At 47.2% G+C, this 15,414-nt stretch overlaps 1 long non-coding RNA gene across 2 annotated transcripts; it reads right to left on the bottom strand.

Moving 5' to 3' along the window:
- Positions 1–13,711: 13,711 nt before the first annotated feature.
- LOC119295819 lies at positions 13,712–15,408 on the bottom strand. Of its 2 annotated transcripts, none has more exons than XR_005144336.1 (2): positions 14,579–15,408; positions 13,712–14,218 (listed from the first exon to the last, which is right to left on the bottom strand). It is a non-coding gene; the product is annotated as an uncharacterized LOC119295819 (long non-coding RNA). The 2 variants fall into 2 exon arrangements; XR_005144337.1 differs by having other exon boundaries at positions 13,712–14,215.
- Positions 15,409–15,414: the final 6 nt, after the last annotated feature.

Raw genomic sequence — 15,414 nt, 5'->3', positions numbered from 1 at the left:
ACCTCGATATTAACTAGATGGGATGGGTCAGTACAAAGGTTTATAATACAAAGGTGTATAATAAACCTTTGCAGTTGCCCATCCAACTAGTTAATATTGAGTCCACTTCCCATTCGGTCACCCATCTCATGACTACTCCAGCCTCAGCACACCTAAATTGGGAGTTCTGTTAGATGAGCTATCGGTAGGGAAGCTGGTCCTTGCTGCTGTAGATCCCTCTTTGCAGCCTTTATTGTGCAACACAATGGAAACGGTTCAACTGAACAATATGTGTGTGATACGCGACAAACAGGTCCGTTATCAGAAATGTGTGCGAAGACCAATAATAACACAAACGATTGCTGCTAATAAGCCATGTGATTTTCTCTGTCTACAGAAGAATAACATGTATATATATATATAACTAAAATAAACATCCAATTACATAAGTGACTATACAGATCATTCGCACACACCTAAATAAACAATTGCATGCATTGTAAAGTAGGAGAAACGACCGTCTAGTCATCTACTTCTTCTGACCCTCCCGCCACTGCTCTGTGGCTCGATCCCTCGGCTGGGTCATGAACAAGACACTTCCTCATGTCAACGATCCGCTTGTACATCTCATAGCTTGTGTATGCGTCATTGGCCGCGTCCTTGACGTGTTCTTCATCCAGACTCTGATGCCAAACACTGTGCTAGGTGTCCTTGTACTTCTTGCTCTCATCCTTCATCTTCATGAAGTAAGGGTCGATGATGGACGAGATGAGGTCAACCAGGGAGTTCAGTTTGTTCTTGGCGCTTCCCCAAACCTTGTAGTGGTCCTCGATGTTGACAAGTTTCGGGCATTTCAGGCCCAAAACCTTGAGCGCTTTTAGATCCTTGGTGGTGTCCACCGTAGCGAACTTGTAGTCGGAGCTATTGGTAAAACTGGATAAACGCTCGCAAGGCCTTGTGGCTAGGTGGTAGTGTTAGACGAGGACGTCATGTTGCACACACAACTAGGCGACGACAACCTTCTGATCGTGCCCGACACGACCGATGGTGTGCTCGAGGTCGAAGCTGACCACTTGGTACTTGTCCCTGGCAACGAATTTCTCCATAGTTTGGATGGAGCTCTCCACCGAGAGGGCCTTCCCCCTCACGTGGGTGCCCACTACGTGATGCATGGTGAACTGCCCGCCGTTGTCGTCGTCGGCCGCTGAGAGCACCATTGGAGCCACGGGGGTCGCCATTGGAGCCGCTAGATGTCCTCTCTGCATGTGTCGTCGTGGAGGTGCTTATTGTGTCGTGTGAGCGGGAGATGAAGGTAAATGCCCGCAGGAATAAATGGGGGTCGGCCGTCCTAGATTCTCGGCGCGTCCGCATGGCAGTTTTTGCATCGGGTAACTGCATGTGGAGCCGCGCCAGGCGCAACCGCATGCACACGAATGTGTGTGATCATGCGCTGGCCCCAAACACTAGCAGCGCGCATGGAGGAACAAGGGAAGAGCACCGGGAGGGACGCAGGAGGGACGAGTGCACGCGGCGGGACGCGAGCAGAGCGTGCCATGGCCGCCTCAACTGCAAGCAACCACACGCATAGAGCAGTTGAACACGCATGAAACGGTCGCCAACAAGACGGCCGGTACTTGCGTTGCTTCGTAGAGAGTTGCCGTGTGCTACTACCTTCGTCTTGGTCTATAGTCCCCTTTATATTATGTGCCATACTTTGCCCTCAGATTTAACCAACAAAATGTTAATGCATGTTATAAAAATTATATAATTGGAAACTATGTTCAAAGACGAATCTAACTATATAAGCTTTGACGACATGCATTCGTATTTTATTAGTTAATTACTACTTATTCATAGGTAATCCAATCTCAAACGTTTTTTTATAAACTGTATGTGTACGTGGCCTTTCCTCCTCCTCTCGCACATCTTGTCACCCTGCTTCCCCAAACGGCTTACAGTGCAAGCTTGCGCATCACGCGGGAGCATTCTTTTGGCCAAACGATGGCGCCAATGAATCGTCGGTGAGACCGTTCCCGCGCAACCTCGCAAGTTCCCGCGCAAGCTTCCCGCCCGACTAGGTGTAATCCCCCAAAATGCCAATGCTTACCGGCCTGCTATAAAAACCCTCACGGTCGGCGAGTCCTGCGTCACATTTTCCCCTCCCTCCATGTAGCTTATCTCGTATGCTTCTCCCACAATCGCCAATGGCATCTGTCCGTCGTGGTCGCTCAGCCACTCTGCCGTCATTAGACGACTGCTCCAGCTGGGTGGCTACACCGCAGCAGCAGCGAAGTCCCCAGCGTAGTGTAGTGTGCGTGGCGTCCCTGTTGGGTTTGCGCAAAACACCAACCACACGCTCCGCCGCCGGAGCCCATCGGCAGCTGTTGCCGGCCACCGTTGCCGCCACACCACGGTCGAAAGCCAGGGCCATTGCCAGCTCAGCCGTCGTGCCCCGAAGGCGGGAGGTGGCCATCATGGCCACCACCCCACTGCCAGCCACCATGGCCATCACCCGCTCCACCACCGCGGCATGAAGGCGGGAGGTGGTGGTTGTGGCCACCACCACATCGTCGGCCGCCCTAGCCGCCATCCCACCATCGACCGCCGGGGTCGTCACCCGCTCCACCACCGCTGCATGAAGGCGGGAGGTGGAGGTGGATGCCGGCACGTGCGTTAGCGATCTTGCGTGCTACATCGAGTTCCTGCGGGAGGAGGAGGAGCGCCTCATTGAGCATGCAAAGAGCCTTACCGCCGCTGTGGCCGCGGCACATGCCGCCTCAAAGGCGAGGAACCAGGAGATCTACGAGGAGCACCACCGCTTTGAGAGGGGTCGTCTGGAGCGGAGAGGGCGTTCGAGGTGAGTGTCACTGAAGGTGCAGCAACCAGCTCATCGGTAGGCTCCTCCTCCTCTGCCTCTCACTGAGCATGCTCGGCAGAGGAGAGGCTGCTGGAAGTAGTACAAAGCCCCTCCATTCTAGTAGTAGTATTTAGGGGCTATTTTGTTCAGATCATCTAACCATAGATGTGGTGGAACTATACAACATACTTAAAATTTACTAGTATATAAAGTAGAACTAGCTATTTCAGTACGTGGTTGGCAACAATTGGGGAAAAATTTTGTTGGTTCAGCTATCGAGTTGAACTGTTTGTATAAATTAAGCATGACCGCTTAATCTATGAATGAAATCTATGTTTAATTACTGAATTTTGTTCGCAAAATTAGATAGTCCTAGTGATTTTTAGGTGCATATTTCGACAAATCGCAATGTTACAAGGTTGACAAATGGCAATGTTACTAGATCAACAAATGTCAATCTTTCAAGTTTGACAAATGGAAACATACCCAATATGACAGATGCAAATCTTACCAAATTATTTGTAAGTGGTTGCCCACGGGTCATCCAAAACAACCATTTGCGTTGAAGAGATGCACAAATCCTGCTCTCACTTTGCGTATGGGTGTTCTATCTAAAATGTTTGCGATCAATAGCTGCACAAATCCTTCTCGGCACGTTTTCCCTTGACTTCCAGGGGAAGCTGTCGGTTTGCATACGGGTGTTCTAACTAAAAGGTTTGTGAAAGTGCATTATATCGACTAGAGGGGGGTGAATAGGCGATTTTCATGAATTCTTCACGGAGGAATTTGCTGGTGAGGAAATTCCTAAATGAAGAACTACTTGCAGCGGAATCAGTACTCAAAAGTAAACATAGCAGAACACAAGCATAGTCATCATGATGAAATGAAAACAAGAGAAGAGTACAGAAAGAGTAAGCACAGGATAACACAGGATGAAGACGATCAGACTAAAGAAATTGAACTAGGGAGATTGAGAAAGTCTTTAGCCGAAGTCTTCAAACATATATGAACAAGCACACAACAACTGAAATGAGGAAATGAAAGAGTTGAGGAAATAGAACCAGTAAGCTTGGTGAAGACAATGATTTGGTAGACCAATTCCGACTGCTGTCTCAGTTGTACGTCTGGTTGGAGCAGCTAGGTTTTTAAACCTGAGGACACACAGTCCTCACCGTATTCTCCTTGATCTAAGGTCACACAGACCTCGCCCAATCGCTCGTGGTAAGTCTTCAGGTGACTTCCAAACCTTAACAGACTAGGTCACTCGACGATCCACAATTCCTCTTGGATGCTCTAGACCATGATGCCTAACCATTTGGAAGAAGTGCAGCCTTCAAAGGTACCAAACGTCGGATCCACGCAGGATCAATCTCTTCAGTGATGCTCAATCACTTTGGGTTGTAGGTCTGTTGGGTTTGGGTTTTCCTCACTTGATGATTTTGGCTCAAAGTCCTCGGAGGATGGGATGCTCTCAAATGACAAGTGTCAGTTTCTTACGGAGCAGCCAACCAGCTAGGGGTTGTAGGGGGCGACTATTTATAGCCTAGGGAGCAGCCCGACATGATAAGACATAAATGCCCTTCAATGATTTGACCGTTAGGTGGGTAGATATTTTGGGATAGCTGGCGCGTAGCACAGCAGCGGTCGGAAATTTGACTCTCAAATTCCTCAGGGCTATCATGTTCCTCACTGTGTAGGCAAACCGCACTGGCAAACTCCTAACTCCTCAGTCAGAACAAATTCCTCAAAGACCATAAGAACTTCATCTCTGTCACTGAAGAATATGACTGAACTGTATAAGATTTCCAATGGCTTCACTAGAAGGGATTGGTAGGTGTAGGATTTTGAGTTGAGCATCACATGGAAATTTTTCCTTAGTATTTCCTTGACCACCTTTAACAGTACGGTGTTTCCTATGACTCAAGAAAGAGAAAATGAAACTACGAAAACAAAAGTCTTCATGCTTCATGCTCCTCGAATGATTAGCAAGTCTTCAAGGTCACACCAATTTCTTCACTTTCAAAATCTTCAGAAAGTCTTCAGAAACCCAAAGTCTTCAGTTGAAAAATCTTCATTTTTAGGGGTCGACTTTCTCTGTAAATATCAAACTCCTCATAGACTTATAGAACTGTGTACACTCACAAACGCATCAGTCTCTTAACCTATAAGTCTTCAATACACCAAAATCACTAAGGGGCACTAGATGCACTTACAATCTCCCCCTTTTTGGTGATTGATGACAATATAGGTTAAGTTTTCAATGGGGATACACATATGCAGTGTAAATACTGATATTGAGGAATTTGATTGCAAGATATAGAAGAACTCCCCCCAAAGATGTGCATAGTGAGGAATTTGCTTTTGAAGCAATGCACACTTGAAGAGTATAATCATGGAGATCTCCCCTATACCTTGTAATTCATACACACATTTGACATATAGTATGAAGAATTTGAAATGCATGGTGAAATATGGTGACCGATGTAATTCGGCATGCGTGCAGTAATCAGTAATGAGGAATAAGCATGCAGAAGAACTCAGCAAAAGTATCAGGCCACCATAGAGTTTAAGTTTACAACTCGATCCAGCAAAGTCATCAAAAGAACGAGAGTTGTAACTTAGCAAAAAAATGCCCATATAAGATAGAACTGCTTGAACACTAACTCAAATTTCTCCACCTTTGAATGAACAAAAGGGTTGAAAATGAGGACCAACGCCCCTGAAGAATATCAGGATGATGGAGGAGCGCCAGCATTGTTGGGGCCTTGTGTTGTTATAGGGCATGCCGCAGTGCCGTCCAAGTCTTCATATTCACCGTCTCGTGTGATGAAGAAAATGAGCTAGCTGCCAAGGAAGGAACCTTGACCTTCTTGTATTTCTTCGGTGGAGGAGCAGACCAGTCAAAATCTTCCTTGAAACCCATTTGCTTCAGATCTTCTTCACCATAGAGATAAGACTGAATAGCCGAGGTGCGATCGAAGACTTCATGGAGGTAGTAATGGTTTTTCTTCACTGCATTATGTGTAGCAGTCATGTTGTGAAGAATAGAGCCAAACTGACGCTTAACCCATTTGTGGTTTCGATCCACCTTCTGGTGAAGACTAAGAAGGAGCTCTCGGTCAGTCATCACACGAGGAGTAGTGGCTTGAGGATTTGGCTTGGATGCATTGGCAGCAGAATCATGAGTGGCAAAGTCATCATTGGTGGAATAAGATGCAGCTTTACGGAACTGACCATCCAATGGACGAATACCTTCATCGATAACAGCTGGTGCCTTGCCCTTCTCATCAGCCGAGGAATATGTCTGCTTGAGGACTTCAATCGGGGGCAAGTAGCTAAGGTGATTCTAAAAGTCAGCTTTGTAGTTGAGTGAAGACATTGTTCTTAGGAATCTCATAATCCAAGGAGCATAAGGCTTCAGCTCAAACGGTGAAGGTGCAACATTTGCGAGAGTCTTCATGAAGAAATCATGATAATTGACAGGGATTCCATGCAGGATGTTGAATAGCATATTCTTCATGATGCCAACAATTTTCGCATCAGATGAGCCGTGGCCTTCGATAGGACTCATAGTCTTTGTCAGAATGTGATAGACGGTTCTTGGCACATACAACAATTCCTTCACAAGGAATTTTGTCCTTGGGGCTTGACCAGGCTTCAGAGGCTTCATGAGCACTTGCATGTAATGAGTAGTGAGTTTAGGCTCTTGGTGCAGACCTTCAGTTGGAGGACTGATTGGCAGGGCATGAAGTAATTCAAAGGCCGGTGCCTTGTAATGAGTGTTTTCAGTCATCTACTCCAACACCCAAGTGTTCATATCATCAACATCACCTGATGAGCAATGTGACGTAGAACTGAAGAATAAGCTCTTCATTCCAATCAACTATGTTAGATCAAAAGTTGAGCAGTCCTGCATCATGAAGCATACTGGGGACTTGAGAGAAGCAAGGCATTGATTCCATGTCCACGTGAGGAATATGCTCGTGGTCGAAGACTTTGTCCTTGTTGAAAAGCAGTGAAGAATAGAAATTAGCCTGCTGGCAGTCCTGAAGCGCTTCTTCTAAGACGAGCATTGTCATAAGGATTGAATTCAGTGAAGAAAACATGCTCGCCGAAGAAGTCATCAGCCTTGAATTTCTGCTTCTTTGAGAAGGGATCCTTTGTCTTGGGCTGATGAGTGTCAGTCAATTGCATCACCACCTCAGGAATCACAATCTCAGGATCCAAAGACTAAGGAATTTTAGGCTCTTCTTCAGCTGCAGTCTGGGTCTTCAATTCTTCATTTACATTTTCTTCAGCACTGTGGCTGGAATTTCTTCATGGATAGATGGGGTGGCATGAGGTTCTTCAGAACCCATTTGTACGTCAATAGTAGCTAGGGACTGAGGAATTGCTTGAAGTGGAGTGAACATTGGAGAGTTGGGGTACTGACTTTCCAAAAGCCATCATTCAGCATAGGTGCGGTACAGCCAATGTCCACATCCTCATCTTCCATTTCTTCAACGCTGGCCTCTTCAGCAGTGAACTGAGGCATAGGCGAGGAGACAACTGGTGTTGAAGGGATAGCATCCACTTCAATTTCTTCATCCAACTGCTCTGAAGAAGCAGCAGAAGGATTCTGTTCATCGGATTCGCTTGGAATCACATAATCTTCACCAAAAGGAAAAAGGTCCTTTGATGGCATGAAGGACATAGGAACGACATCAATTGGGTTGTTAATTGAGCTTGTCAATGGCTTCATATTCTTCGGAGCTGAAGAATCTGATGAAGTTGATGCCTTCCTTTTCCTCACAGCTGCACGCTCTGCAGCCTTGGTCTTCTTCACATCTGATGCTGATGGAAGAATCGGAGTTGGTGTAGGCGCAGGAGGAGTAGAGGAATTTGGTTCAATTTCTTCAAGCGCAACTGATGCAGTTGCCCTGACTTCTTCACTTTCATCAGGTGCACCATTAGTGGACGCCCTGGCAATTTCTTCAGCGGCCTGATTGTCATCAGCGGTGTTGGCATGTTCTTCAGTGGGCTGAGTAGATGCTTCAGCTGGAGTGACTTCAATATGCACAGGAGCACCAACACTTGAAGTGAATGTCTTCGTCAGCTTGACGAACCGGACCATGGCGCCCTTCCAGTCAGCATAGTAGCGATTGAATTCATCAGTTAGTTGCTTGATCTCAGCTTGCAAGGCAACGAGTTGATCAGGGGTAAGAGTGAGGACATTGTCCTTTAGGTAGCGCTGCTTCTTGTACTGCGCTTTCTTCAGTCTTCTTCCTTCTTCAAATTTCCACTTTTCTTCTTCAATGAAGGCAGTCAAGACATGACTTTGACCAGGAGTGAGGTTCATCTCCGACAAAGGTGTGTTCGGGTCCTTGTGCCATAGATCAATGAAGTCTAGGATCAACTTTGGATCCAATAACAGTGGCACATTGCTGCCTTTGGCTCTAGCGGCCCTGGCCTGCCTGCCTAACAGTGGCACAAACGATTTAACGGGGAAAATTGTGTGTGATGTACCTACAAATGAAAACGTTTTCCTTGTAGCGACTGTGTGGGATGAATATACGAATGGAAACGTTTCGCGGGGACTGACTGTGTGGGATGTACTGACGATCGGAAATGATTTCGCTTGTATAATTGTATTTTTTAGCACTACTGTACATATAACCGTATTTGGTCGCTCGCCAGTCTCACACGACCTCATTTTGCCAAGCGTGTGTGCTAGGAACATATCCCCAACAGTTTATGGGTCGTGTGGGAAGGACCCCCTAATCGCCCGCACTCACTAGGCGATGGTTCCAAATGCTGTTGCGGAAAGGGGTTTAAAACCATTTGTATAGCACCGACACGTACCAGTGCACCAAGATTGGCGTCGACTGAGTGGAGGAGCGGTGGCCTTCCTGGGACCAGAGCAGCGGTGACCTACCATGTACTACTCTTCCTCACTTCCTGTTGTGCCTACGCACGTGCGCCGGCTTTATGGTCATGGCGGTGGAGGGCGGCCGGGGGGAGCCGGCGATGTCCTTCGTCTGCTCCTGTGATAGTACGTCCAAGAGAGCTTTGGAGTGTGCCCGAGCAGAGCCTGTGATGTCCTTCGTCTTCTCCTGCGACAATACGTCCAAGAGAGCTTTGGAGCGCGAGGATGCCATGGTTGGAGTGGTGCCTACAGAACGAAGGAATTGGAGGAGAATGACTGTGGGTCTTTGGCTATGGTTGTGTCTGAAGTTAATATAGTAGGCAAATGATAATGAGCCACGGTAGATAGACGGATGGCTGGTGCTAGAGTAGGTTCATCGGCAGCCGCGTATCATTAATGTGGGCTGCAAACAGACGGATGGTTGTGGTGTCATTAACACGGAGCAGTCGCTTGCACCGGGATGCCGTGCGGGTGGCGCTCTCTCGGCCGTCACGCTGCTGTAGTGCCGACGCTTGTGAGAGGTCGCGTTGGGCGTGAATGCAGCATTGACGTTCTGGAGCGATGGTGCCCGTTTCAGGAGGGAAATGTGCGCTATCGATGGAAGGGGTTTCGGTGGGCCAAGGCGGTCAAACGCTGGCGTGGTGATATATTGTTTTTGTAGTTTGCAAAAGTACTTAATTAATGTGGCAGTTCACTATTTCTGTTCTATGATCAACATACACCCTACAAAGCACCATGTTAAAATTTGACACTTCTCCGGGTTCACTTACCATATTTAGGCCATTATGCGCATTTTGAAGAAATTTACTACCACTATAAGAATTAAACGAACATCTACATCATGCATATATGACTGAAATCTTACATTCTATAGTGTGGTATTTATTCATAATTTCGTTGCCAGATCTCATGCGTGCAATGCACATGTACCTTACTAATAAACATAGTTTCTTGTGATATTATTTGTAGTTACATGCATCAACCAGGACGGAGGTGCAGAAACATAAAATGCCAGATATGGCTACACGGGTTGTTGATAGGGACATGGAATGTCGTTCAATCACGGTGCACGTGCGCGACCCGTGTGGCTAGGGTGGTGGCCAGTCAGAAAGCAACCCACAATAGGAGGTCAGCGCACACAGTTTCCACAGGCAACAGAAAGTAACTGTGTGGTAATAAAGAGTAGAATGCACTAGCAGTCATCGAACTTGTCTCGATAGCTCACTTTGGTCACTATACTTAAGGATACAACCAATACGGTCACTATATATGACTTAAGATGATTATGCGAACAGTGGGTTAGCCTATAGCTCCGTATTTTGTCTGGTTGACCGGTCAAACAGTACACATGCGCCTCACCCAGGTTCTACGGCCCCACCTGTCAGTGGGTCGAAAACAAATAAATTAGAAAAGCTAAATTATGCATTGCATGGGTGGGGAATTAACCTCGAACCTCTCCAGTAAAGCCCCATGAGCTAACCAAATGAGGTATTTTTGCAAGGTGCAAACGCGACGCACAAGCATGCATGCGGACAACCCACACACATGCAGTATGCACGCGCGCACACACAAAACAAACTAGCGCCCGCGCAGACACACCTATGTAGTTACGCTTATGATTGTAATGGAATAAATTATGTGAACTCATGGATGACAAGCCTTTGAAGCGTATGCGACACGTATAGACATCCAGGCGTTCATGCAACCGCTCTTGCCGCTATCTAGCCTTCGACGACCACCATTAGACACACACGGAACCATGCATAACTTATGAATAATGGATGAATCGATCAAACACACACTCGTGTGAAGTGGCACTATGATCGGTCGCTCACGATACATATATAGGTACCATAGTACCCTCTCTAGCTAGGTTGTTTATACATTGTCGTTGTGATGGATGATATACATGAGCAAGGCGTCGAGTCATATCGTCGTGTCATGTGCAGAGCCATGGCTAATGTCGAGCAGCTCGGCGCCCAAGCACGAGTATGACGTTGGTGTTGAGCTAGGTGAATACATGCTCGGTGTTCGCGAAGGCCGCTAGCAAACGTCTAAACAGTAATGTCAAGCACCGTCGGGGCGCGCAGGTGATGGGTTCGCCGTTTGCATTGCGCCATGAGCAGGACTTTGATTGAGATGGCAATGTGCATGCATTACCATGGTTTGACAGCGTGAGCGTGAGTGTCTGCACGCGTACTGATACTTGCATCTATGGACGGTGTGCGCTATTGTGTGAATCACGCATAATATAGAAAATTTGGTTTGTTCATTTAACGCAAAGTATTTCATTTTCATTTGGCTGACGAGTGTGCGTTGCAGGGACGAGTCCGTGGTTTGATTCCTCACATATGCATCATTTTGGTTTTTATTTCTTTCTCCACTAACATGTGGGCCTGCATAGATTGATAGATACAGAATACGAGCTGATGAAACACATGAAGACTGTTTGACTGGTCAAGCAGACAAATACAGAGCTATATGCTGAGCCAGTGACTATATAATCACCATATCTCGTATAGAATGACCGTATTGATCGTATTCTTAAGTACAATGATCAAAGTGAGCAATCAAGACAAGTTCGATGACCGCCAATGCATTTTACTCGATAATAAATGACCAAGATTGAAGGGGAATCCAAATTTCCTTCGTTGTCTGTCCTTGAGCTCTTGACAAACCAATGCACTATACGGTTGTCTGGCCACTCTGCCCAGAGCTCTCACCAAGTGTCGTTCATGCCACGATGCCGCACAATAATCGGTAAGGAAGCGATGACATCCTGCTGCGCAGAGTTCCTCACCGCCCACGGCCGCACACAAAATGGTAGGTATGCGATGGCTTCCCGCTATGCCGAGTTCATCACCGCTCGTGACCTCACACCTACGTGCACAGACTTTGAAGCTGTCAAGGCCAAATGGGCGGTAGAGCAAGAGGCGTCCAAAGCCGCACAAAGGGAGCGGAGAAGGCAAAAATCACTCAAGAAAAGAGAGTCCCAAAGCTGCAAGAAAGAAGTGGACGCACGCGCTCCTGTGGAGAACTCGGTGGAGATCCAAGCACGGTGGGGTGTCACTAACAAAGCCGGGAAGGATAACGACGGTGTCTGGTCAACATGTGAGAAGTAGTAGTACTAGTAGTTAGTGTGTGTATCTGTGTCGCCCATATGTTTGTTTAATTAATTACGAGCATGTACCAGTACTAGTTACTACTGTAGTTTTTAGAGCAAATTACCAGTACATTAGCCTAGACTTAAAGGAAAAATTCATATCCTATGCATCGAATGGCATCTCTTTCTCTATAGGAATTGAGATGCACACTACTACAGGATGGTCCAAACATGACAGTCAAATCAGATACCCTTTTGACAAAACTGTGTGCGATGCATCAATCACAAACGATGATGTAATAAAACCGTCAAAAAAGATGCAAAACATTTGCGATGGCGTCATCAAACACGGTTCATATTAGATTTGCGTGTGCGATGAGTGGCAAACATTTAATCCAGAAGAACTGTTTGCGATGATGAAGAACAACAGAAACGGGCAGACAGATGAGGCTGTGTGCGATATACGGCATACAGTTCACTAGGATGAACTGTGTGTGATTAGGCAACACAATGGAAACGGTTCAAGTGAACAAGACATGTGTGATACACGGGAAACAGGTTTGTAACCAGAAATGTGTGCGAAGACCAATAATAACACAGACGATTGCTGCTAATAAGCCATGTGATGTGCTTTGTCTACAGAAGAATAACATGTATGTATGTATGTATGTATATATATATATACACACGGTCTATTCTGCTAATATTAGCAGAATAACTATTATGCACACCACTTCCGCACTGCACGCTGAACGCAAGTGCACTGCATCTTCTTGACGACGAGCACTGCAATATAGACCAGTGAACTTCGTGTCGAAAAAAACTGCACGCGGTGTTTTTTTGATACTGTTTTCGCTCTAGTTTTTTAACTGTTTATCGGAATGAGGCGTGTAATACACCGTTGAAAAGCTATGGATTAGGCGCAACTTCAACATGTTGAAAACTTTTCGAGATTCCACACGGTTTAAGAGCAGTTTTAAAAATGGTGCGGCGGATGATGAGTGGCAGCGAGCGTTTTTTCGCGTTTTTTTCTAAACCGCTTGTCGGAATGAAGCAAATGATACGCCGTTGGATAGATATTGTCGAGGCACATCTTTTCCATATATAAATCTTTCTCTAATTCGTTACGGTTTAAGAGCAGTTTCAAATTTACTAAATCGCGGAAATTCTGTTTTTCAAATTGTTTCAAATTTTCGGTACTGTTTTCGCTCTAGTTTTTGAACCATTTGTCGAAACGAGGCGTGCGATACGCTGTTGGAAAGCTATGGACAAGGCGCAAGTTTCATATGTTGAAATGTTTTTGAGATTCCTTACGATTTTAAGTTAATTTTAAAAATCGTGCGCCGGATGCCGAGTGGCAGCGGCCGTTTTTGGCGAAATTTTTGCAAACCGCTGGTCGGAATGATTCAAACGATACTCCGTTGGAAAGATATCGACGATACGCAACCTTTTCATGTAGAACACTCTCTCTAATTCTTTACGGTTTAAGAGGAATTTTGTATTTACCAAAATACGGTCACTCTGTTTTTCGCAACACCCAATTTGACGAGTAAACGGCATCATATAGAAAACCGCACTGCTTCAAATTAAAACCGCACTGCGTGAGACAGGCTACCGAACTTCATTGTTTTTTTGTTAGACGTAAATTTTTCCAAGAAGAGAAGTGGACTGCACTTCACATCGGGCATAAGTGAATCACAACACTATCGAGAAGTGAACCGCATTACATTTTTTGTCATTTCGGCAACAATTTTTCTTACGCTTATAAGATGAACAGCCTCAGACGACCGACCACACTGCATCAAATCTTCAAGTGAACCACATTACTTGTTGGGAAGTTTTTCTCTCTTTTTTCTATCGTGTGTTCTGCACTGCAAGGACGAGAATAGTTATTTTATGTACGTTCCTTCATGATATTTTCAATTGGCGCACGTCCTACACTGCACGAACAAAACTAGTGCACTACAGGGGGCGGCACATGTGCACTGCACCTACAATACAAAAATACACTGAAAACACACACACACACACACACACACACACACATTATCTCACGTTCATCATAGGGGGGAGGGCACAAAACTTCAACACAGGGGCATGCATCCCACACATCCAGGGGACATCTGAGCTACATGGTCAATGTCAATGACCTGCATCATTTTTTTGTGTCTGTCTTCTGCAGCCAAATATAACAAGGAAAACCCCATCTGATCCGCACTGGAGCACACCGCATTTTAACTTTACTGCAAAACAGAAAGAGAAAACACACACACACGTGCGTCAAGGATGGATCGAAGCACATAAGGTGTTCCTGGCGCACGCTATCACCGAAACGGCCATGACATCGGGCCGCATGCGAGGCCATGGTGTACTGCTTCAGAAGGCAAAAAAACGCAAACTTTGGTCAGTGTTGCGCAGCGCGTCGACGACAAATGTGGACTGCACTACGGCCGTCAGTGAGGAGATAGAAAACAAAAATCACCTAAGTGCAATGCACTACAGTTCGTTTCCGAGCTGCAAATTTTAGGCACAGTGAGCTGCACTGCGACATGATCAAGCTCGATCTAGGGGGAGCTGGAGCTGAATGCATGTGGGGAGCGATGTGTACTCCACATGCCCGTGGGATGGACTACAAATACAGGCGAACTCGACTACATGACCATGGCTCCATGATTTGTGGCGTGGACAGCGATGACCACTCAAATGAACAACAGCATAGAAGGGGACATGTTACCGATGATCTGCAGATCGAGGAGAGAGCTGCAGGTTTGCTCCAGCGAACCGCTTCAGTTACAGGGGAGTTGAAGCAGAGACGAGCATTGGAGCAGCACCAGGACATTCAGCCACCTTCACGACAGGTCATAGTCGCCCTCCGTCCGCAAACCGAGTTGCATCGGAGTGCCACCCGAATAGCTCTGCCCTCCAAAACCAAATAGCACGGGGGAGGGGGCTAAAACTGCATGAGCGAGGAAACCACACTGCATCACCGGGGCAACCAAACCACGTCGGGAAGTACGGGCGTACTGCACCCGCGTGGGCCGTTGCGAGCTCGACAGAGGGAAAGCTTGGTGGGGGGAGGCCAGTCCCACGGGGACCATCACCCGGTTGGGGACGAGGCCGGGGTCTTGCAGACAAGTAGCAGCATGAGTGCCACCAAACCGCAGAGGAGGTGGGCACTACACAGTGGCACGGGTCAGATCCATTGGCGTGGGAAGGGGCAGGGGAGGTGAGCGGTTGTTGGCGGCCGGATCCTTCTGTTTCTGGCCGCGCTGATGGCCGTGGCGGACGGATCTGGTGGAGATGGCCTCGCTGGGGGCCAGTGGCGGCCAGATCCCGCCATGGCCGCACGGTGCGCCAGCGGTTGGACGGGGTTGGGGGCACGCCGGCCCCAATCGCCGGTGGTGGAGGAGGTCTTTGGCCTTGCTGGAGCAAGGAGGCGGGGTGGGGTGGGCTCTGGCGGCAAAAGGAGTTGGAGAAGGGGTGGTGGGGTTCACGGAGGAAGGAGGAGGCGGGGCTCCATCAATCGAAGGAGGTGGCGCACGCGGCGATTCCAGGAGGAAGAGGAGGTGC

Source organism: Triticum dicoccoides, chromosome 4B (genome assembly GCF_002162155.2).
Source record: "Triticum dicoccoides isolate Atlit2015 ecotype Zavitan chromosome 4B, WEW_v2.0, whole genome shotgun sequence".
Lineage (NCBI taxonomy): Eukaryota > Viridiplantae > Streptophyta > Magnoliopsida > Poales > Poaceae > Triticum > Triticum dicoccoides.
This window is presented reverse-complemented; position numbering and strand designations above follow the sequence as displayed.